Below are 24,225 nucleotides of genomic sequence, written 5' to 3' on the forward strand. Positions count from 1 at the left end.
TAGTCTCTTCGGTCCCACACTTAGCCAAATTTCAAAAAATTCTCAGCAACCTAGCCTCATCTAGCCCTCTAGAACTGTGCATTTCACAACTTCGGTGCTTAAGCCTAGAACTGCGCATTTTGAAACCTTAGTGCTCAAGCCCATAACTGTGCATTTTTTAAATTTAGTGCTCAATCCTAAAATTGTGCACTTCACAACTTCAGTGCAATTCATCCTCCCATCCTGGCCTTAACTGCACATTACATAGTATCTAGCCTCAAGCTCATCCTTAAGCTCATGAACTATGCAACTCTGTGATGGCTTGACCCCCTTTGCCTCCCAGAACTGCGTGGTTTTCCCAAGTAGTGAAAAACCCCGCAGTTAAGCTCACTGAGTCAATAAACTGCACAGTTTGTCTCCCCATTCCTGCTTGAACTACGCACTGCACAATCTCAAGGCTCAGGCCTTAGCTTAAGCTCTTGAAATATGTAATTACACAATCACTTTAGCTCCTTTCTCCTCCTGAACTATGCAATAGGCTCATCCACTGCCTATTCCCTCAACCTATCACCCTGAGCTCCTAAACTGTGCATTTTTATTCCTCAACCCAGCCTAAGCTACACATTGTGCAATCTCAAGGCTCAATCTCACACCTGATTGCCTAAACATTTAAATTGCATAGTTACTGAGCCTTTTTCCTAGCCTATCATCCAGTTTTGGCTCAGTTAGTGGATCAATATTCACCGTCTTAGATTAGGGGTTTATCAGAATGATATTGTCTATTCATGAGTGGATTGCAGACACATTTAATCTATCATGTTATGGCAAGATGATGAAAAAGGAGATGGAGAAGGAGGACATGCTAGAAGACACATATGGAGCTGAAGAAATAAGATGATCATCAGGTGAGAAGACAAAGAAACACCGAACTCTAATAGAAGATGAAGATCAAGATCACATGGAAGACTCCTCATATTCAAGTCATAAGGAGGAGGAAGAAGAAAAACATGTACCATATTTTCAAGAAGACACAAAGAAAGAAGCAACAAGAAGGATAACTTAGCACTGTCACATCATCATACAGTTCATGTCATTAGTTTCATGTCATGTCCTATCACAAGTCATCATATGCCACATCATTATTGTGGATTATGTAATTACCTATTTGAAATGTATTGTAAAGTGGAAGTCCAAAGGACACATTCAAAATATGAAGAGTCATGTAAGGTCAAAAAGTCATAGGAAGTCAAACAGTCATGAGGGTAGTCAAAGAGTCGCAAGGAAGGTGAAGCATCAGCCCTTGGTTATATATACACCCTCATTGGATGAGAAAGGGGATTTTCACCTTGGCTCCTCCTGCAAGGCATTAAAGATATAAGCTAGTTCTTTTGAGGAGAAAGGAGTGGATCCAATGCTCCACTATTGGAGCTAGTGGTGTTAATTGTATAGATGTGTCTTGGAACTTTTACTTAATATAAGAAGCCCTATGGGCCAGCACGTTCTTCATGCATGGATTATTGTTAAATTTGGAAACTAAGGACAAACTCCACCTTGGATAGCTCATATGATGGAGATGATATTTTTGTTGGATTCCTCTTTCCAAGAGGTGTAGGATTGATCTAAGGATCATATCATTCTGACATGTAAAAATGGAATTATTAATTTATTTCTTCTATGGACAAATTGTCAAGGTCGGCCACCAATGTAATATAGGCTCAAGAAGCCCAAAAGTGATGTCTCTTCACCCTCAATGTTGCATATAAATAGAAGGAACATCTACCTCATTTGGACATCAATCATCTCACACATATCTCTCTCTCTCCTCATTTGATTGGGTCGTACAAATTTCAGATATCATTCTTCTCCTCCACACATGTGAAGGGTTGACTGCAAATTTTCTTTTCCAGCGTTAACCAAGTTGCAGCAAGTTTGACCAGCATTAATCGGGCATCGTTTGACCTTATTTGACTGTGATTTTTGTGGGAATATCCTTGTTTGGGCAGGCCGCATCTTTCGGCATATAAACCGAGATGTTTTGTTTTGTATGACCAGCGTTGACTGTAGCAAGTTTGACCGCAAGTTTGATTGTGCATTGACCAAGTTTGACCAATTTCTTCAGGAATTTTTTGGGCTGATTTGGACTGTTGTTGGAGGCCGAATTAACTGGGTTTGACCAAGCTAATTTGGAGGAGTAATTCTGTTGATTTGACCAGCGTTGACTTTTTGGATAGGGCATCCTGTTGACTGCAGTTTGACTGGATAGATTTGACTGTGATTGGGCAAGTGAATTTTGTATATTGTACTCTCTCTCTCTGTTGAACTTTTGAAGAATAATAGGAATACTTGATCAAACGGTTTCCTCACATTAGGGTTTTTCCCTGGCATTCGCCAAATATTGTGTCCTCTTGTCTTGGCTTGTCTTCTGCTTTTTATTTATGTTCTATTTGCATTTACTATCATGTTAATGTGATTGCTAATCGAGAAATTGATATTGGGCTAATAAGAAAAATTGAATTAAATTGATCTTAAGCATAGAACATACCATTGTTATCTAAAAGTAACATGGTATTAGCGCTAAGGTGAAGACAAAGCCCAAGCAAGAGTGAAAAGAGAAATCAATGCGATTTGTTGGACAAGGACAAGATTCAATGACCTTTGTATCTTACTTCAAACCTGATGAAAAGCTCAATGATAATTCTGATTATCATGCATGGAAGATGTCTCTTGATTTGACCTTGGAAGAGGAGGATGTTATGGACTATTTGCAGGGAAAGATTACTAAATCTCCTTCAAATGCATTGGTTACCGCTAAGAAAAAGTACAATAAAGGTGAAGTTAAAGCTAAGAATATCATCAAGGATTCTATTAACAAGAATTTTGTTGCATACATCACCAATTTGAACACATCCAGGGAGAAGTATGACAACTTGGTTGGCATGTTCAAAGTTAGGAATGCAAACCAAGTCCTCTTTCTCAAAAACAAGTTAAAGGACATAAATAAGGGAAGAGGTGAAGATATCCAATCCTACTTCATGAGGATTATCGAGATCAAAAATTATCTTCTTTCAATTGGAGAAGTTATTGCTAATAGGGATCTCACTCTCATTACCCTTGGAGGTCTCCCTCATGAATCGCATGTGTTCAACACTACTATCCTCAACAATGACAGGATTCCAGGTTTTGATGAATTTTTAACTAGATGTACTCAAGAAGAAACAAGGATGATGAAGAGAGACATGCCTTCAAATAGGAATGAACCTACTGCATTCTCCGCTCATGCTAAAAAGAAGAACAATGCAGGTTCAAAGAAGCAATGTCAAGGAAGACCAGGGTTTAAAGATGGAAGGAAGGGAAGTTGCTTCACTTGTAACAGGTTTGGCCATTATGTTAGGGAGTTTCCTAATAGAAGGGATACACCTCGCGATGATGACAATATCAACCACAACAATTTGAGGGTCAACAACAATAAAAGGAATGGCAGATTCAACAACAAAGGAAAAAGGAATGCTCTCGCTACTCAACATGGAAATGGTCAACCTCCCAAAAGACAAAGAAACTCTGAGTATGTTGAATCTAATGTTGTAGATAACAAGAAAAAATAATTTTATCTTATATCTTCCCTCTCTACTGCCTTTCCTCTGGATACCTTGGGAAATTGGTTGATTGATAGTGGTGCCTCAAGGCACTTTACTGGGTATAAGGAAGCTCTTTCAAATCTGATAGAAAAATATACAAATTTCGAAATCATTCTTGGATACAGTGCCACGTATCCTGTGAAAGGAGCTGGAAATGTTACTTTTCAATTATATCAAGGTAGCACCATTCATCTACAATAAGTACTCTATGTACCTGATCTAAAGAAGAACCTGGTATCCATCTCGACAATGGAGGACAAAGGTTTCAAGGTAGAATTCATCGATGGAAAAGTACGTGTTTGGAAAAGAAATTTCAAAGAATGATTTACTCTTGTATTCAAGGTTGATATCATATATCAAGTTAGAGGAAGCCCATTGGGAGCTATGTCTTGTGACACATATCTTCAATCTGAATTATGGCACCGGAGGTTCGCTCATCTACATTATAAGGCTCTACTCGATGCAAGGAAGATGGTGACAGGTATGCATAAAATTAAAGTAGAACATGAAGGTGTTTGTCAAGGATGTGCCGAAGGAAAACATAAAAGGGGACCATTCCCCTCAAGTGATAGCAATACTACCGACATTTTGCAATTGGTTCATTCTGATTTATATTATGCTATATTTGTGGATGACTTCTCTCGCAAAACTTGGATTTATTTCTTGAAGAAGAAGGACAAAGTATTCACATGGTTTCGTTCTTTAAAAACCTTGGTTGAAAATCAAACAAGGAAGAAGATAAAAATATTGAGGACCGATAATAGAACCGAATATGAATCAAATGAGTTCAATGACTATTGTAGAGAAGTTGGCATTAAGAGGGAGACTACTACCGCATATACTCCTAAGAAAAATGATGTTGTTGAAAGGAAGAATCATTTTATTATAGAAGCCACTCATGTCATGCTTCATGATCAAAGCCTTTCAAAGTTCCTATGGGCAAAAGATGCCAACACTGTCGTGTATGTTCAAAATAGATGCCCTCATCAAGCATTGGACTCCAAAACTCCCGAAGAAGTTTTCACTGGGAAGAAACCTGATGTTTCTCACTTTAGAATTTTTGGTAGCCCTGTTTATTTTCAGGTGCCGAAAGAAAAGAGAAGCAAATTGGATGCATCTGGGAAGAAAGGAACATTTGTGAGCTACAACGAAACTTCTAAGGCATATAGAATCTATGTACCTGGTCAAAGAGAAGTGGAGATAAGCCATGATGTCACCTTCGATGAGAATGATGCCCTTGGGAAGATTAGTAACCTTCCTATTCCTAGGAAGGACAAAGAAGGATATACAGGAAAATAGGGAGAACCGCGGGATGAGCCGATGCTCAATGTTGAAGGACCAATGGATCCCATTGATCCACCTCCTCATGAGCCCTCCTCCTTAAAAAGGAGACCCTCATGGCTTAGGGAAACTCTTGAAGATGTTAAGAATTGTATTGCTCTAAGGGGGACTTTTTGTGAAAGTAAGAAGTCGAATAGGTACCAAGGGTACTTAACTGCCATGAGCACCATCATTCAAACTGAGTCGTTCACATTCAAAAAAGCTATGAAGCACCAAGTTTGGAAGGATGTTATGAACGAAGAGTGTGAGTCAATTATGAATAATGATGTCTGGGATGTGGTTCCTAGACCCAAGGACAAATCCGTTGTCACCTCTAAATGGATCTACAAGATCAAACATGGAGCTAATGGAAGTAAAGTTCAAGGCTAGGTTTGTTTCTCAAGGATTCTCTCAAAAGGAAGGTGTGGACTATGATGAGATATTTGCACCAATTGCCTGATATACCACCATTCATTCGATTATAGCCCTTGTTGCCTCACAAGGATGGAACCTACACTAGATGGATGTCAAAACTGCCTTCTTGCATGGTTCAATTAAGGAGGAAGTCTATGTAGAACAACCCAAGGGGTTCGAAGTTCAAGATCATAAGACACATGTATGCAGGTTGAAGAAAGCTCCCTGGGCTTGGTCTGAGAGAATTGACAGCTATCTGATGAAGCTGGGTTTTAGAAGAAGTGAAGTTGATCTGAACCTTTACTTTAAGGTTGAGAATGATAGACCTCTCATATTGGTACTTTATGTGGATGATCTCTTTCTGACAGGTACAGACCCTCTCATTCATCAATGCAAGAGGGAGTTGGCTTCCAAGTTCGAGATGAAGGACCTAGGATTGATGCATTATTTCCTAGGATTGGAGGTCTAGAAAAAGCCAGGTGAGATTTATTTTCTTAAGCAAAATACATTTTGAAGCTACTTGAAAGATTTGGGATGGTGGATTGTAAGTCCATGACTACTACGATGGAACTCAACTTCAAGAAGTTATGTGGAAGTGTTGTTGGGCCTGATTTGGGAAATCCTTTTGAGCATCATCAACTCATGGGGGCCCTGATGTTCTTGGTGAAATCCCATCCGAAACATGCTTTGCAGTGAATACGTTGAGTCAATTTATGTTCGAGCCACATCACATACAATAGATTGTTGCCAAGAATCTTCTGAGATATCTTCAGGGAACTATCACCTATGGACTAAGATACATTGTTGGGAATGTAAGGCCCCATGGTTATTTTGATACTGACCAGGTTGGAAGTGCGGTGGATCGTAAGAGCACATGAGGGTGTTGCTTCTCACTAGGTTCTGCTTCAATATCCTGGATGAGCAGGAAACAAAAAATGCTTGCTTTGAGCACCACCAAGGTCGAATATATGGTTGCTAGTATGGCCTCCTGTGAAGTTGTTTGGTTGAGGAAACTCTTTAGTGAGTTGTTTGGACATGTGTTGGATACCACCGTGATCTTTTGCGACAACCAAAGTGGGATTCGTCTTTCTAAGAATCTCACATTTCATGACCGCTCCAAGCATGTTGATATCAGGTACCACTTTATCCAGGATATGGTACAATGGGGAGAAATAAGGCTCCATCACATTGGGACTAATGATTAGGTCGCAAATATTCTTACGAATCCCCTGGGGAAGGTAAAATTCTTAACCTTTCGAGAACTACTTGGAGTCGTGGAGAGACCCTCTTATGAGGGTCCCGTTTGAGTTGGATATTGAGCTCTGGGAGCTCCAGGGGGGCTTGGGGTACTTCTTGGAGCGATGAGTGGCCATAAGGTGAGTAGTTCACCTTCCCCTAGTGTTTCGTTGTGTACAGGGTGAGTGGTTCACCTTCCCCTAGTGTTTCGTTGTGTACAGGGTGAGTGGTTCACCTTCCCCTGTGATACCCCATGATGGTTGATATATGCATAGGATGAGTGGTTCACCTTCTCCTATGGCATATGAGCAAGATGAGTGGTTCACCTTCTCTTGCTGATACATCCTACCCGTGCAATCTAGGACTCATGGGGAGTACCTCTCATATGGCCAATGAGTAAGGAAATGAGGATAGGGACCATCATACTACCGTACTCCCTATGCTAGGATGTTTGATATTGATCTAGGATCAATGGAGACTGACTTCGGGTCAATGGAGAGTGGTATGATACACTCTCAATCATTTCTTCTTCCTTATTTCTTCATGGTTCAGCAGATTAGAGCAGAGAAGAGATGACAGGGATGGTGCAGATTGTCAGATGATTTGGCAGGTGGAGTTCTTCCTAGTTGAGAGGGAGTGTTAAATTTGGGAGCTAGGGCCAAACTCCACCTTGGAAAGCTCATATGATGGAGATGATATTTTTGTTGGATTCTTTTTTCCGAGAGGTGTAGGATTGATCTAAATATCATCCCATTCTGATAGGTATAACTGGAATTATGAATTTATTTCTTCTATGGACAATTTGTCAAGGTCAACAAGCAATCTAATGTAGGCTCAAGAAGCCAAAAATTCATGTCTCTTCACCCTCAACATTACATATAAATAGAAGGAGCATCTACCTCATTTGAACATCAATCATCTCACACATATCTCTCTCTCTCCTCATCTGATTGGATCGTATGAATTTTAGACAACCTTCTTCTCCTCCACATGTGTAAAGGGTTAAATACAATTTCTGTTTTCCAGCTTTGACCAACTTGCAGTAAGTTTGACCAGTGTTGACTAGGAAGAGTTTGACCTTGTTTGACTGTGATTTCTGTGGGAATATCTTTTTTTGGGTAGGCCACATATTTGGGCATAGAAACCGATATTTTCTGTGTTGTTTGACTAGTGTTGACTACAACAAGTTTTTCCACAGGTTTGACTGTGTGGACCAAGTTTGACCAATTTCTTTAGGACTGTTTTGGGCTAATTTGGACTGTTGTTGGTGCCCAAATTGACTAGGTTAGGGCATCTTGTTGACTGCAGTTTGACTAGACATATTTAATTGTGTTTGGGCAAGTTAATTTTGTATATTGTACTCTCTCTCTCTATTGAACTTTTGAAGAATAATAAGAAGACTTGATCAAAGGGTTTCCCCACATTGGGATTTTTCCTTGGTATCCGCCAAATATTGTGCCCTCTTCTCTTGGCTTGTTTTTTTCTTTTTATTTATGTTCTATCTACATTTACTATCATGTTAATATGATTACTAATCTAGAAATTGATATTGGGCTAATAAAAAAAATGAAGTAAATTTCTCTTAAGCATAGAACATACCATTGTTATCTAAAATTAACAATTATGGATATTTGTAAGACTATCCTTTGAATTTTTGCAATTCATGTTTGTTGTCATATTTCCTAAAGTAGTTGAACTATTTCAGTTATTTTGGTACTTATCATATTGAGAATGTGTTTTAATTTATATTATTGTTGTCACATCCTCGTGGACTATTCCACTGGATATTAGACAGATTCTCCTCATTATATTGGTTACATTGATTGTCCCATCTCTATGGAATATTCCGCTTGATGTTGTACACATCCTTCTCATTTTTGTGTGTCTCTACTAGGGTGGTACTACTACCTCTCTCTTAGAGGCTCATTTTTCCTCCCCTCCAAAGTGAAAGAAATTTTACACACATATGACCAAACACTCACCAGGCACACCCCCCTTGATTTTCGAAGGCACATTTTCATTCCTCTCTCTTGCTGACAGTTAGAGCCAAGGCATGTCTATAAGATAATTGGAAATCAGGCCATAGTCCGGATGGGGCTCGTACTCCAAACAATATGAGGTCTAATTGGGACTTCACATTGGGGAGACCCCTTGGTTAACGGATTTCCAACACAATCAATAATTTCCAAAATCTTAATCGCACCTAAAACAAAGACAACTACCATGTATTTTCTATGGAACAGATATTGCAGATACTATCGGGGTCATAAATGTTCTCTTTGCTTGACGATTACTCTACATACAATCAAGTTCTATTCTCAAAGCTTGACAGACATAAGACTACCTTTTGAAAAAATTAAGGCATGTTCAAATTTAGAAGAATGGCTTTTGGGTTGGTTAATGTTGGTGCGACCTTCAAACATGCGAAGGACATTGCATTTCAGGCACTAATCAGATAGAGCGTAGTGGTGTATCTTGATAATGTCACGGTGTTTTCAAAGAATAGATTTGACCACCTACACCACTTGAAGCAAATATTTGAGTGATGTCGAAAATACGAAATATTACTTAATCCCAAGAAGAGTATTTTTGTAGTATCTGAGGGAAACCTCTTGGGCTATATTATCATGAAAATTAGGATTAAATGGGACCCTAAAAGGGCCAGAGCTATTACATAGATTCCATTCCCAGTGAACAAGAATTCTATGCAACCCTTCCTAGGGAAAATCAACTTTCTCTGCAAGTTCATCTCCGATTATGCTCAAATATTCAAACCTATACAAGAGATGGTAAAGAAGGATGCAAAATACAAGTGGGATAAAAGGGAAAAGGAAGCATTGTTCCATATTAACGAAGCTATCACAGAAGGAACAGCCTTATACATCCCATATTTTAACAAAGATTTTCTACTCTACACCTTCACTTCTGACACTTCTCTTGCCACCATACTTACGCAGAAAGATTATCAAAACAATGAGTGGACGATATCTTTTATGGGTTCCAGCCTACAGGGACCTGATCTTAATTATCACACCATTGATAAACATGTGTATGCAGTCTATAAGGAAGTAAAGAAATTTCGACCCTATCTCTTGAAGAATCATTGCATTATCTTTGTTCCGCACCCAGCAGTCATATCATTATTTGTCCAACAAGAGCTGAGTGAGAGAAGAGTGAACTGGATGATTAGTCTGCAAGAGTATGACTTAGAATTCAAACAAGTTCACACCATCAAGGGCCAAGGTTTATTTAATCTAGCAGTAGAAGTGGTCTATACGAAAGAAGATGATCCATCTAGTTGGGAGCAGGAAATCGAAATGTATAATGTTGAGCGAGCCTACCCCACTTCTACCTCTAACTCTTGGTACGTGGATGTGCATCAGTATCTCGAGCATGGAAATTTTCCCTCTCACTTATCCACATGGTAGAAGAGGGCAGTCAGATTAAAATCATTATCTTACTAGTTGGTGCATGGGGTGCTTTTCAGAAAGCACCATAATGGAGTATTGCTCAGATGCCTGGAAGAACACAATTCAAAGAAAGTGTTGTGTTATCTCCACAATGGACCAACCGGGGGATGCTTTGCGAGTGACACAACGGCACACAAATTTATGCGAACCAAATTTTATTGGCCCACATTATTCAAAGATGCTCACGCATATGCCCGCAAGTGTTTGTTCTATCAAAAATGTGTCGGTTAAGGAAAGAAGTCAGCCACCCCATTGCAGCCTATCGTTGTGGAAGAACCATTTCAATAATGGGGCCTAGATGTTATTGGTGAGATTTTTCCACACTCATCAAAGAAGCACCACTATATCCTCACTATCACAGATTACTTCATGCAATGGGCAGAAGCAGTTCCACTCAAGCAGGTGAATGATCAGGAAGTCATCAATTTCCTTAAGCATAATATCATCTCCAGGTTTAGCATTCCGACTTCACTTATTTTTTAAAATGCAACGTACTTTTCATCATTAAGATTAAATGATTTTCATTGGAAAATGGCATTGTATTGGAACATTCTGCTATTTATTATCCGCAAGTAAATGGTCTTGCTAAGTCCACTAATAAGAACCTTATTCGCATTATCAAGAAGATCATTTTCTTTGAACAAAGGAACTAGCACTCCGCTTTGGTGAATGCCTTATGGGCTGACCAATTCATGCCAAAACCTTCTCTGAATACATCTCCTTACTTCCTGGTGTATGGAAAAGAAGCCATCCTACCCCCGAACATCTATTTTCCTTCCCTTCAAATTTCACAAGAATCTCAGGGCAAGTCATGCATACTAGTTCAAAGTAGGATAGACACCCTCTACAAGGTCTAGGAAGAAAGATAGAAAGAAAAATAGAAATTCTCTCTTCACCAGAGCCATATCAAGCGGTGGTTTAACAAGAAGTATACAATGAAAAATGAATTCAGTGTGGGTGACCTAGCCTTAAAGTGGGACAAATCCCACAAGGAAAAAGGAAAACACGCTAAGTTTCAATCCCCGTGGATCAGATCATTCACTATGCACAAAAAGCTTGGCCAACACACATATCTTAGTCAATATCTAGAAGGGAAGATTGACTCTCTTCCTGTTAATGGCTAAGATTTAAAACAATATTTTTAATGATGATTTGGGGTTGTGCCCTGCCCTATGTACATAATTTGTTTTAGTATTTGTTGTCTATTTGGTCTTGTGTTTTTTTCTTTTTTTCAATAAATAAGCATTGTATGTGAACATGTTTTCTGGCTTCATTGTGTGTGGCTAAGTTGAAAAGAGTCTTGTGAAACTACAACATTTGGCTAACCTTCGACCCTCCTTCTTTGTTTTGGTTACATCTTTTGGGTAAATGATGTTCTGACGGAAAATATGATTCATTTGTAAGGAGAGTTTTGTGATGAACCATGATACTTGTGTATACTCTGGAAACCTTATGCCCGCACTAGTTTCTTTATGTTTCAGTGCTTTCATGCTTATCCAATCAATAGAGGTGGAAAAGGGGAAAAAACTACACAGGAAACCCTAAATCAAAGGTCTCTATATGCTTCTCTGAAGTAACAACCTCTTCTTCTCTCAATAAGTTGGGATCCATCTTCCGCCCATAAATGAATAAGTGCTTATGCGCAGTCCTATATAATGTATAAATAAAGGCAAAACAAGAGAAAGGCTTCCTACATAGAGCGGTGAAGCAAGCAACTCCTTTGGAGTATTGTCTAGGCTCGTTGGTAGTGGAGAAATGTTTGTGTTCTTGTAGTGACTCTGTTAGGGTATTGTTTAGGCCTACTGGCAGTGGAGCAACACCAGAGATGAAAACACTATACTCTGAAAATCTAAAGCTAGCAAACTATATTACCCTTTCCAATTCGAAGCATTATGATATGGTTGATATTATGTTTGTGTTCAACCAAGAAGGCATAGAGGGGTCCATGTTTATTCATGGGGTAAGTGGGGAAGCCAAATGATTTGCATGATGAATCAATACTCCCTGATTAACTAAGACCCCACACAAAAGAATCAACAAATATCAAGAAGTTGGAATTCTACCAGTGTGTCACCAAGTGTTGTCGCTGCTATAAGACCCTCAAAAAATTTGGCCTACACCCAAATTTTGGAGCCTATTTTGATCTTTCATACTACCGTCGCAAACATTGACACTCATTGTGTGTGTTTTCTCTAAGTATTTTTCTCCTGTTTATAAGAAAATAAAAATGTCATCTTTTCGCATGTTAAGTGTCGCACGATGTATATAAGGTTTTTTTGGTGATTTCAAAGGGTTATCTTTGCGTAAATTAGTTTTTATTACTATGTAAACATATGTCGCATGCATTTCCAAGTTTTAAGGATTGTCACACAAGTTTCATCACGGTCGTCGCAAAGTGTATCTTTCATGTCGCACTTGTTATAAGTCATCGTAAAGTTGTTGCACTGAGGGAAGTTTGTTTTTCATGTGCTTTGGATGATCTATTTTGTGTTGTTAAGTGTTCTAAGTGTGTGGTCACAATCAAGTCTTATCATTGTTCACATCAACTTCATTGATCCTAAACTTAGCCAAAATCAGAAAAATCCCCGACCTACAAACTTAGCCTCATCCAACCCTCTTGAACTATGTATTGTGTAGTCCTAACCCTCAAGCTACAACCCTACCTCTTGAAACTACGCAATGCACATTTCCTACCTCCCAGGACTGTGCACTACGTAATCACTGTGCTCAAGCTCAGCCTTTGACTCCAAAAATTGTCCAATTTCTCCCCCCTACCCAGTTAGAACTGCACATTATATAATAATAAGGCTGAATTCCAAGCCCATAGATCTTGAACTACACAACTGTGCAATCACCTGGCCTCCTCTTACTTCCAGAACTACATAGTGGGAAAAATCAGTGCTCAATCCATCGACCTGGCTGCATGAGCTCCCCAACTGCACAATATTCTTGCTCAGTCCATACTGAACTACGCATTGTGTAGTCTCAAGGCTCAATCTTGATCCCTGACTACCTAAGTTGCACAGTTGTGCAATCACTAAATCTCTCCCTCGGCCTTCCTCTCAGTTCTAGCTCAGTTAGTGGATTATCATGCAGCATGTTAGACTAGGGGTTTATTGGATTGATGTCGTCTTGTCATGAGTGAATTACAAATGTAGGTACTCTATCATACCATGATAGGATGATGAAGAAGGAGATGGAGAAGGGGAACATGCAAGAAGACACCTCTGTAGCTAAATATGCAAGTGGATCAATCAGAAGAAAGCAAAGGGACACCAGTTTGTGACTATTGCTCAAGATATGATATCACTAAAGACTCCTTATCTCTAAGCCATATGGAGGTGGAAAAAAGAACATTCTCAAGAAGACACATAGCAAGAAGTAGCAAGAATGACTTGACATTGCCATGTCATCATGTAGTCCATGTCATCAGTGTCATGTCATGTCATGTCATGAGTCACCATATGCCACATCACTTTTGTGGATTATGTAAATTCCTATTCAAAATGTATTGTAAAGTGGAAGTCCAAAGGACATGTATAGAATATGAAGAGTCATGTAAAGTTGAAAAGTCATAGGAAGTCAAACAGTCATGAGGGTAGTCAAAGAGTCACAAGGGAGGTGAAGCATCACCCCATTGGTTATATATACACCCTCATTGTATGAGCAAAGGAATTTTCACCTTGGCTCCTCCCACAAGGCATCAGAGAGACAAGCTAGTTCTTTTGGGGAGCAAGTAGTGGCTCCAACGCTCCACTATTGGAGCTAGTGGTGTTTGTTGTATACATGTGTCTTGGGAATTTTACTTAATATATGAAGCTTGATGGCCAACACATTCTTCATGCATGGATTATGAATGTTTATAATATTGTTCTGTGAATGTTTATGATTCATGTTTATTTTCATCTGTACTAAAGTAGTTGAACTATTTCAGTTATTTTAGTGCTTATCATATTGAGAATGTGTTGTAATGGTTGCAATGATTGTCACATATTTGTGGACTATTATGTTGGATGTTAGACGAATATCTCTTGTTTTTGTGTGTTTCTACTAGAGTGGTACTATTACCTCTCTCTTAAATGCTTACTTTATTTTCCCTCTGTAGTAGAAGAAAATTAATACGCCTACAAGCAAACATTCACAAGGAACACTTACTTGTTGTTTGAAGAAACAAATGCGTTCCTCTCTCTTGCTGACAGTTAGAACCAAGGAAAATCTTTAAGAAAATGGTAACCAGGTCATATTCCAGATGGGGCTCCTATCCCAAATGATGTGAGGTCTAATTGGGACCACATATCAGGGAGACCCCTTGAATGTTGGTAGGTCCAACACTGTCAACACAGTATTAGTGAAGACATTATAAATAGGGTGACAGTTGTCAAAGCCACTAATTTGATTAGATTGGATATCTTACACATGAGACTTTTAAGGGATTACGAATGAAGATGAATCAACCAAAGGACCATCTTGAATTTTCTGAGATGTAAAGTTTTCTTCTTCACCTGTTGAATATTGCAAATTGAAGAGATCGTGAATAAGAGATTCAATATTCTCATCTTCAAATTATGGGACAACACTGTTAAGTACCTGATTACACACTAAACCAGTAGGATAAAGATATATAGGGTTCAAAGAAACCACTGATGTAGTAGATTCATTAAATAAATTAGGGTACAACAGAAGAAAAGAATTAGATGAAGGGACATCACTTTCAACCAAGTATGGTTTAGAACTCAAACCCTGCACATGAGTGTCGGCTTAAGGAAGTAATGAGTTAGCATGCATGCTATGCTCCAAGGAATTTGTTGAAAAATGCAGCAATAAGTCTCAGTTTGATTTTGCCTTGATCAAATTGAGAAAATTTGAATTTCCACATTAGCGGACAACTTGGATGCAGTTAACTTGTGTGACATGGCTAATGTCACCTACTTTACTTAGTAAATTTGAGTTGGAGGAGTTAGAGTTTAGTTATGCATGTGTGATTGCTAATTTGTAGCAATCAAGGTCAGTTATCTCAGGGTTTTTTTAGTTAAACTAGTTCCAACTATTGGAGGAACTAGTGAAAGGTCAATTGCACAGTGGGACTTCAGTCAAACTCAATGATCATCTAGTTAACAGATCAAACAACCCAAAATAGATAGTGCATGCAGGGAATTTGAGTTCCCCAACTATGGTGGAGATTCCAAGGTAGTGTAACATCAGTTGTAGACTAGTCCTGAGTGTATAGGTGTTGCATGCAATCAAATGATCAACCTTGGGAATTGCACAATCCATTTGGAGGAAATTCCTAAATAATAGGGGCCTAATTTCGTCAAGAATTAAGCAAGGAAATAGGGGCTCAACCAGAGGAATAAATCGACTAATTCTAGGTCAGAGCTTCTCAGTGGGTAGAGAGATAGGTTATTCACTTACATTTTGTGCTCAATTGAGCAAAGAAATTGTAATACATCTCTATTCATCAGGTTAATGCAAGCAGACAAATGGGTTTTTAGCAGATTACTTTCCCTTGGAAAAAATACTATGTGCATGTGTGTTATTTCTCATTGCATGTTTGTGATTGATGTTCTAAATTGTGAATTGAATGATGGAGAGCAGTAGAGTAGGTTTGTGTCTTGTGATTTTGATTAAAATTTCATGAGAAGTTGTTATGAAACCAGCTTCAAGAAAATTAGAAAAGATAGATCAACGCCTTAGAATTCAGCCTTTTCGAGGGGGCAACCTCCTTTACATTACATAAATGAACAATTCTTGGATGATACAAATGACAAAACCTCCTTTCTATATATAGGAGTCTAAGGAGTCACAATATAACCCAACCGACCTAACAATAATAATATAAAGCCACAAAAATAACAATAGAGGGATTCTATGGGCACAGTAATAACAATATGGGGACAATAGGGGCATAAAAATATTAATAAGGGATGCAACTACAATAGTAATGGGGTAATCACTAGTATTATAGGGACCCAACATGCCCCTCTCCTTCAAAAAAGTGTTGTCCTCAACGCTTGAGTAGTTCTGGATGCTTCTGTATAAAATTTTCATCCTCCCATGTGGAATCTTCAGTGGATAAGTTCTTCCACTTGATAAGATACTCCGAAATTGATCGATTTCATAGCTGTCGAGTTCTTGTTTCTGTGACTGCTTCTGGTTCCAATATAATTTTTCCTTCCTCGTCAAGTTCTGGCAATATTGTTTGAACTGGAAGCTTGTCGGCTATAACCTTCTTTAAACATGAAACATGGAAAACTGGGTGCAATCGAGAAGCTGCAGGAAGCTCCAATTTGTATGCCATAGTACCAATCTTTTGCAACACCTTGTACGGACCATAATACTTTGGTGATAATTTATTATCCTTCTTAGCTTGCTTGAGGGACATTTGCTTATATGGTTGTAGCCGTAGGAATACCCAATCACCTACATCAAAACTTCTTTCGCTGCGATGTTGATCTGCCTGTTGTTTCATTCTATTCTGTGCCAACACGAGGTTATCCTTTAAGAGTTGGAGGACTTGTTGTTGATGTTCGATGTGATGTTCCACTGCTTGAACCTTAGAATTTTCTCTTAAATATGATGTGATGGATGGTGGATGATATCCATAAAGTGCCATAAATGGGGTCATTTTTGTTGCTGTATGGAAGGAAGTGTTATACCACCATTCAGCCAGAGGCAACCATTTGACCCATTGTGTCTGTTTATCAGATACAAAGCAACGAAGATATCCTTCCAAACATTTGTTTACTATCTCAGTTTTCCCATCAGATTGAGGATGATAAGATGAGCTATGAGCTAACTGAGTACCAAGACAAGAAAATAATTATGTCCAAAAATTTAGTGAAAATGGGATCTCTGTCACTTACAATAATCTTTGGGTTTCCATGTAGCTTTTGAACTGTTTCCATAAATGCAGTAGAAACTGTACTGGCTTTAAATGGATGTGATAATGCACAAAAGTGTGCATACTTGGTAAGTCTGTCAACTACCACCATGATGACACTCTTTCCCTCAGACTTGGGTAAACCTGTGATAAAATCCATTGAAACCTCCTCCCAACGTTGGCTTGGAATGGATAAAGGTTGTAATAGACCCGGTGTCTTAATTGTTTCAACTTTATTTTGCTGGCAAACCAAACATTCCGCCACAAACTTTTGAATATCTGATTTAAGGCCATCCCAAAAAAATCCTTCTTAACCCTGTGGTAAGTTTTTAAAAATCCTGAGTGCCCTCCTAAGGGAGAAGTGTGCAATTCCATAAGAATCTTTTGTTTTAGCTGGGAATTCTTACAGAGGTATAAGCGATCTTTGTACCATAACGAATCATTTTACCAGCTAAATGTATCAGATGTACTGGAATCTTGTTGTAACTTTCGAATAAGTGCCCACACTTCTTCGTCATTCTTCCATTCCTCCCTTGCTTCGTTTATCCAATCTGGTTGGATAATAGAAATGGTGCACAACAATGCTTCCACATCCTCATCCTTTCTTGAGAGTGCATCTGCCACCACATTTTGCTTCCCTTTTTTGTAGATGATTTCAAAGTCATAACCCAACATCTTTGTGACCCACTTTTGTTGCTCTTCAGAGGATAATCTTTGTTCTAAAAAGTATTTAAGGCTATCATGATCCGTTTTTACCTTGAAGTGTCTTCCCATTAGGTAGGGTCGCCATTTCTTAAGTGCATGGAGTATTGCCAACATTTCCTTCTCATAAATAGCTTTGTGTAAAAACTTTCCCTTGATTGGACGACTTTCAAAAGCAATGGGTCTTTCATCTTGCATTAAAACAGCACCAATTCCATTTCCTGAAGCATCACATTCCACAATAAAGGTTTTTGTGAAGTCCGGTGTAGCTAAGACCAGTGCTTGGCACATTGCCTCTTTAAGATGTTCAAAGGCCTTTGTTGCTTCTGGAGTCCATGAAAATGCATCTTTCTTCAATAATGTTGTTAGAGGTGCTGCTATTCTCCCATAATTCTTAACAAACTTGCGATAATACCCTGTCAACCCGAGAAATCCTCGCAGATGCTTTATGGATGTGGGGATTTTCCATTCCTTAATGGCTTTAATTTTGCTAGGGTCTACCTTAACTCCTTCATGAGATACAATATGACCCAGATATTCCACCTCTTGTACTCCAAAGAAACATTTGGATCTTTTTGCATATAATTGTTTCTCCTCCAATAGTTGTAGCACCCTGTCAACATGTTCAACATGATCCTTCCAAGACTTGCTGTAGATTAGTATATCATCAAAAAATACTAACACAAATTTTCTAAGGAATGGTTTGAAAATGGAATTCATCAAACCTTGAAATGTTGAAGGTGCATTGGTAAGGCCAAAAGGCATGACCAAAAATTCATAATGACCCTCATGAGTTCTAAATGTTGTTTTCGGAATGTCTTCAGTCTTCATTCTGATTTGATGATATCCTGAACGAAGATCCAACTTGGTGAAGTAAATTGATCCATGCAATTCATCCAGTAATTCATCAATGACAGGAATGGGAAACTTATCTTTAATAGTGAGCTTGTTGAGCTCCCTATAATCCGGACACATGCGCCATGATCCATCCTTCTTGTGCACCAATACTACTGGAGCAGAGAAAGAACTTTGACTCGGTTGAATTATACCAGCCTCTAGCATTTCTGCAACCATACGTTCAATTTCACTCTTTTGGGCATAGGGATATCTGTACGGCCTGATGTTTGGAGGAACACTTCCTGGAATCAGATGAATAGCATGATCATGATCACGCATAGGTGGGAGACCTTTGGGAGTCTCAAATACCTTGGAATGATTGTCCAAGACTTTTTGGAGATCTGGAGAAATAGATGATTCCAATGTGGAAACATCTAGCGAACATAATTGTGCAATTACACCTCTTTGTTCCTTTTTTAGAAGCTTTGTCATACCATTAGAGCTGATTATCTTTCCTGGTTTCCCTGCAATACCCCTTAATTCAACTTCCTTTCCTTCCACAGAAAATTTCATGAAAAGTTCTTGAAAATTAAAAGCTATTGTACCCAAGGATTGTAGCCATTGGACTCCTAGTACAACATCAGCACCTCCCATTGGAATGGAAAGCATTGGGCTAGTCAATACATATTCTCCCATGGATAGCTTGATATTATGGCACTTTCCAGAGCAATTTATTGTTCCTCCATTTGCAATCATCACTTGACACTCTGGTGCTGGATATAAGAAGCAATTCAATTCTTTTGCTACCTTACAATGAATAAAATTGTGGGTACTTCCTGAATCAATCAACACTATTACCTTTTTCTTCTTGATTTGTCCTTCTATCTTGATGGTTTGAGGAGTGGTAATTCCCGCCAATGCATTACAAGATATGGTCGGATTCATTTCTTCTTTATCTAGGCTTTGTTCCTGGAGTATATCCTCTTCTTTTGACCTTTCTTGCTCCTTTTCTTCTTCCTCTTCACAATCTATGTAGAATAATTTCTTCTCAGCACACTTATGACCTTTAGTGTATTTGCTATCACAACTGTAACAAAGCCCTTTTGCTCTTTTTTCTTCCAATTGTTGTGGTGTCAACCTTATAGGTTGTGGAAGACTAGGGGCAACAACACTTCCGTCTTTATAGTTTGAGTGGTATGTTTCCTGGTTATTATAATTTTGCTTTCCATTTTTCTTGCTAACCTGAATGCCTTCTCTAATGAATCAGGTTCCCAAAGGCGAACATCATGTTGGATATTATCCTTTAAAGACCCTATGAACACATCAATCCTATGCTCCTCTGAATATCTTTTACCCTTATGTTCAATTTTTGGAACTCCTCAATGTGCTCCATTATTGAACCCTTTTGTTTGAGACTTATCAATTGGCTAAAAAAAGTGTTGCTTTTTGTATCCTCATAATGTGCTATCAATTCTTCCGTAAAAATTGCCCAAGTGATAAATTGTTTACGAGAACAAAGCCATTGATACCATACAAACTGATTTGGTTCCAAATATAAAGTTGCAATACGTACCTTTTGTGTGTTTTGCACATTATTGAGATCGAAAAATTGCTCCATCTGTAATATCCATGTTGCGGGATCCTTGCCATCAAACTTCCTCATATCGATTTTTGGAATATGGTGGGTCTTCGATCCAACATTAGAGTCTATGATATCATGATTAACATTTCTTTTGTTCGCATCATGAGTTTCCTTTACTACCTTTTCACCATTAGTAAGTATTTCTTGTAGAAAATTTGTCAAATCTGTCTTCAAATCTGCCATGCTTGTCTTCAAATTTGTGTTCAAATCTATCTTCAAATTGTCCATCTTAGCTTCCATGCCATTCATCTTAGCTTCCACGCCATTTATCTTAGCTTCCATGCCATTCATCTTAGCTTCCACGCCATTTATCTTAGCTTCTGTTAACTTTTGTGAGAGTGACATTTGTTGCACTTGTTCTTGTAATTTTGATATATCATGTAGCATTTCTTCCTCTTCTTCATGAGTCATGCTAGAGCTTTCAGGTTCCTTACTAGGTGTTTGCATTTTCTTTCCTCGGGGCATCAGTTACCAATAATAATGCTCTACTATGCCCTTTGAATTCCTTCAAAATAATTTTTCAAACCAAGCTTAAGCAAGTATTTAAAAGAATCTACACACCTTTTTTCACTTTGTAGGAGCTTGATATTGCCTCTAATGTATCTCTGTACATTCAAATCATCCAGTTCTAAAATTGTGACTTGTAGTATCCCTCTGTGTCCTCTTTCCAATGCCACCAGTCTGATCCAAATTGGATTCTCCAAGGAAGAGTTATGCGAAATCTCCCACAGTGACCTGATTATAGACTAGTTCAGTAGAGCGAACTTGTACGACGTGCCACAAGTCACTGTTTCAACCTTTGGCTCTGAAAAATATATGCAAGAAACTATAGTTTGTCCTCTTTCTATACCTGCTTATGAAATTTCAATCTGATGCTCAGAGAGAAAGTTATGACGATTTTCCCCAGGTCACCTGTTTGGAATGTAATTCAGGAGTCTGCAAAAAGACCAACTTCCTCAGATCATATCTCCGCAAATATAGCGCGAAAAGCTCTGAAATTTGGACTCAAGCTTCATCGCGATGTCTTCTCAAATGGGTTTTTTTTAAGCTTCTGAAACATCACAGAAAAAAAGTTATAGCGAAAATTCCACGATGACCTGTTTGGAGCAGCGAAACCCTAGAATCCAAAGCTCTGATACCAAATGTTATGAAACCAGCTTCAAGAAAGATAGAAAAGATAGATCAACGCCTTAGAATTCAGCCTCTTCGAGGGGGAAACCTCCTTTACATTACATAAATGAACAATTCTTGGATGATACAAATGACAAAACCTCCTTTCTATATATAGGAGTCTAAGGAGTCACAATATAACCCAACCGACCTAACAATAATAATATAAAGCCACAAAAATAACAATAGAGGGATTCTATGGGCACAGTAATAACAATATGGGGGCAATAAGGGCACAACAATATTAATAAGGGATGCAACTACAATAGTAATGGGGTAATCACTAGTATTATAGGGAGTCAACAGAAGTTGCAAATCTACATCCATTTTTCTACATGGTATCAGAGCAGGATTCACATTAGAGAAGGAATTTCGAAGTTGTTTCTCAGGAGGATCGAATTTCAAGTTCAGTCTAGTAGGATCTCCTCAAAGTTAAGAAGATGAACTTTAATGGGCAGAGGCTAAAGTACGCCTTGGAAGTCACCTCTAATTTCATCACATGGAAGGATCACATGGAGGCGGTTTTGGATGACAATGGCTTGATAGAATACATCAAGACAGATGCTGCAAAACCATAAGCATCTAATGCCCATAACCTTGCTCAGTGGAAGAAAGATGTAGCCAAGGCGAGGAGAACAATCTTGGAGGGAGTATGGGATCACATTGTCTCAAATATCCACGGGAAAGAAAATCCATTCGCAATGTGGAAAGCACTGGCAGAATTGTTCGAGAATAGTAGTGACCATAGGAAATTGGTGCTCAACGACAAACTTCGAAATATCAAGATGTAGAAAAATGACATTATTCAACAATATCTAAGCAGGTTCACACAATTTCGTGATGAAATTTGTGGGGTTGGTGTTAATGTTACAAAATATGACTTGATAAGACTAGCCCTTATAGGCTTTCCCAAGAGCTAGCCTAGCTACCAAGATTCGATGAACAGGAGGGATAAGCTACCAAATTGGGAATGCTTATGGTCTGATTTGGTATGGGAGAAAATAAGATAGAATACCAGAGATGGAATCTCATCCAAAGAAGAGGAAGAGGACTTTTCTCTAGTCAACAAAGGAATGAAGACCAAGGGAAAGAAGTCTTAAGGTGAGGTTGAATATAGCCAAGAGAGCAAGAAAAATGACTTGTCCAAAATAAAATGTTTCAATTGTCATGAATTCGGGCATTATGCTACAAAGTGTCCACACAAAAAGTTTAGCAAGAAGGTTGCAGTAGGAGTAGTAGGTGAAGCTTTGTCTTCAAACTTTGAGCTTGACTTCACCTTTACCGCATGTATGGCCAGCATCGTGATGGGGAGTCTGTTGTACTTGGACTCTGGTGCCTCGTTCCACATGACTGGGTGTAGGGAGTTTTTCAGTGATCTGGAGAAAGATATCCACATACATATTGAGTTTGGGGATGATGGAAGGTACAATGAGACCGGGATTGGTACAGTCACCTTTCAGAGGGATTCAGGATCCCCTCTTCAACTCAATAATGTCATGTTTATTCCAGGCCTAATGAAAAATCTCATCTTAGTAGCAGATTTGGAAGACTGTGGTTATGATGTGATCTTCAGCAAAGGGAAAGCATTCCTGAGACACATAGCCATGGGATAGGTGAAGCAAATCAAGGTTCGAGTTAAGAACTTATATGCACTTAAGGTAGAATATGCATGCACAACCTTGAGGAGCAACACAGAGGCTAGATATATGGTGGTTGAGAGGGAGCATGTTAGACATCTCAACATACAGCCTCAGAAGTAGCCTCTGGAAGTTTGGAGAAGCCACAAATGGAGAGGCAAAGAGGAGTAAGAGTGGATACATCCACTAAAGCAGAGAAATCCAGTAGGGGGATAGTTCGATCCAAGTGGACAGAGGGAGCACATGCAGGTATACCTCCAAGAGTAAGGTGGAGTGATGTAGATCATTAGTCCAAGAGTTGCAGAAATTTGGGCAGTGTCCATTGACGTGTTATCCTCATGGATCATTACCTTGCTACGAGGGCCCATAATATCCAGTAGCAAGAAGATCGATGTCAGTTAGATACGAAAGAGTGCAGAGGAGTCTTGATAGCAAAGCAGAAGGCTAAGTAGCAGAGTCAGTAGCAGCACAGCTTTCCCAGTAGATAGTTTCAGACACATTTGATTCATTTTTTTTTTATGCTTCGCAGTTGCAGTAGCAGCAACAACAGCGAGAGGTGTTGCATGGAGTACATTCCATAGGTTCAGGATAAGGGTGGTTGATAATCCCTTTCTTGCTGAGAGGGAGTGTTGAAAATTGCATCAAGAAAGTCTCAATTTGATTTTTCCTTGATCAAATTGAGAAAATTCGAATTTCCATATTAGTAGAAAACTTGGATGCAGTTAACTTGTGTGACATGGCTTGTGTCACCTAGTTTAATCAATAAATTTTAGTTGGCGGAGTTAGAGTTCAATTATGCAAGTCTGATTGCTAATTTTTAGCAATCAAGGTCAATTATCTCAGGTTGTTTTCAGTTAGACTAGTTCCAACTAGTGGAGGAACTAGTGGAAGGTCAGTTATGTAGTGGGACTTCAGTCAAACTTAGTGATCATCCAATTAACTGATCAATGATCCCAAATAGCTAGTGCATGCAGAGAATTCGAGTTCCCTAGTTGTGGTGGATATTTCAAGGCAGAGTAACATCATTTGTAGACCAGTCTTTAGTGTATAGGTGTTGCATGCAATCAGATGGTCAACTTTGGGAATTTCACAATCCATTTTGGAGGAAATTCCTAAATAATAGGGATCTAATTTCCTCAAGAATTGTGCAAGGAAAAAGGGGCTCAAGCAAAGGCATAAATTGATTGATATTGGGTCAAAGCTTCTCAGTGAGCAGAGAGATAGTTTATTCGCTTACAGGTTGTGCTCAGTCGAGCAAAGCAATTGTAATACATCTTTATTCATCATATTAATGCAAGAAATC

The sequence above is a fragment of the Pinus tabuliformis genome, chromosome 1_2 (genome assembly GCF_031772625.1).
Source record: "Pinus tabuliformis cultivar Carrire ecotype Pingquan chromosome 1_2, CPIR1, whole genome shotgun sequence".
Classification (NCBI taxonomy): Eukaryota; Viridiplantae; Streptophyta; class Pinopsida; order Pinales; family Pinaceae; genus Pinus; species Pinus tabuliformis.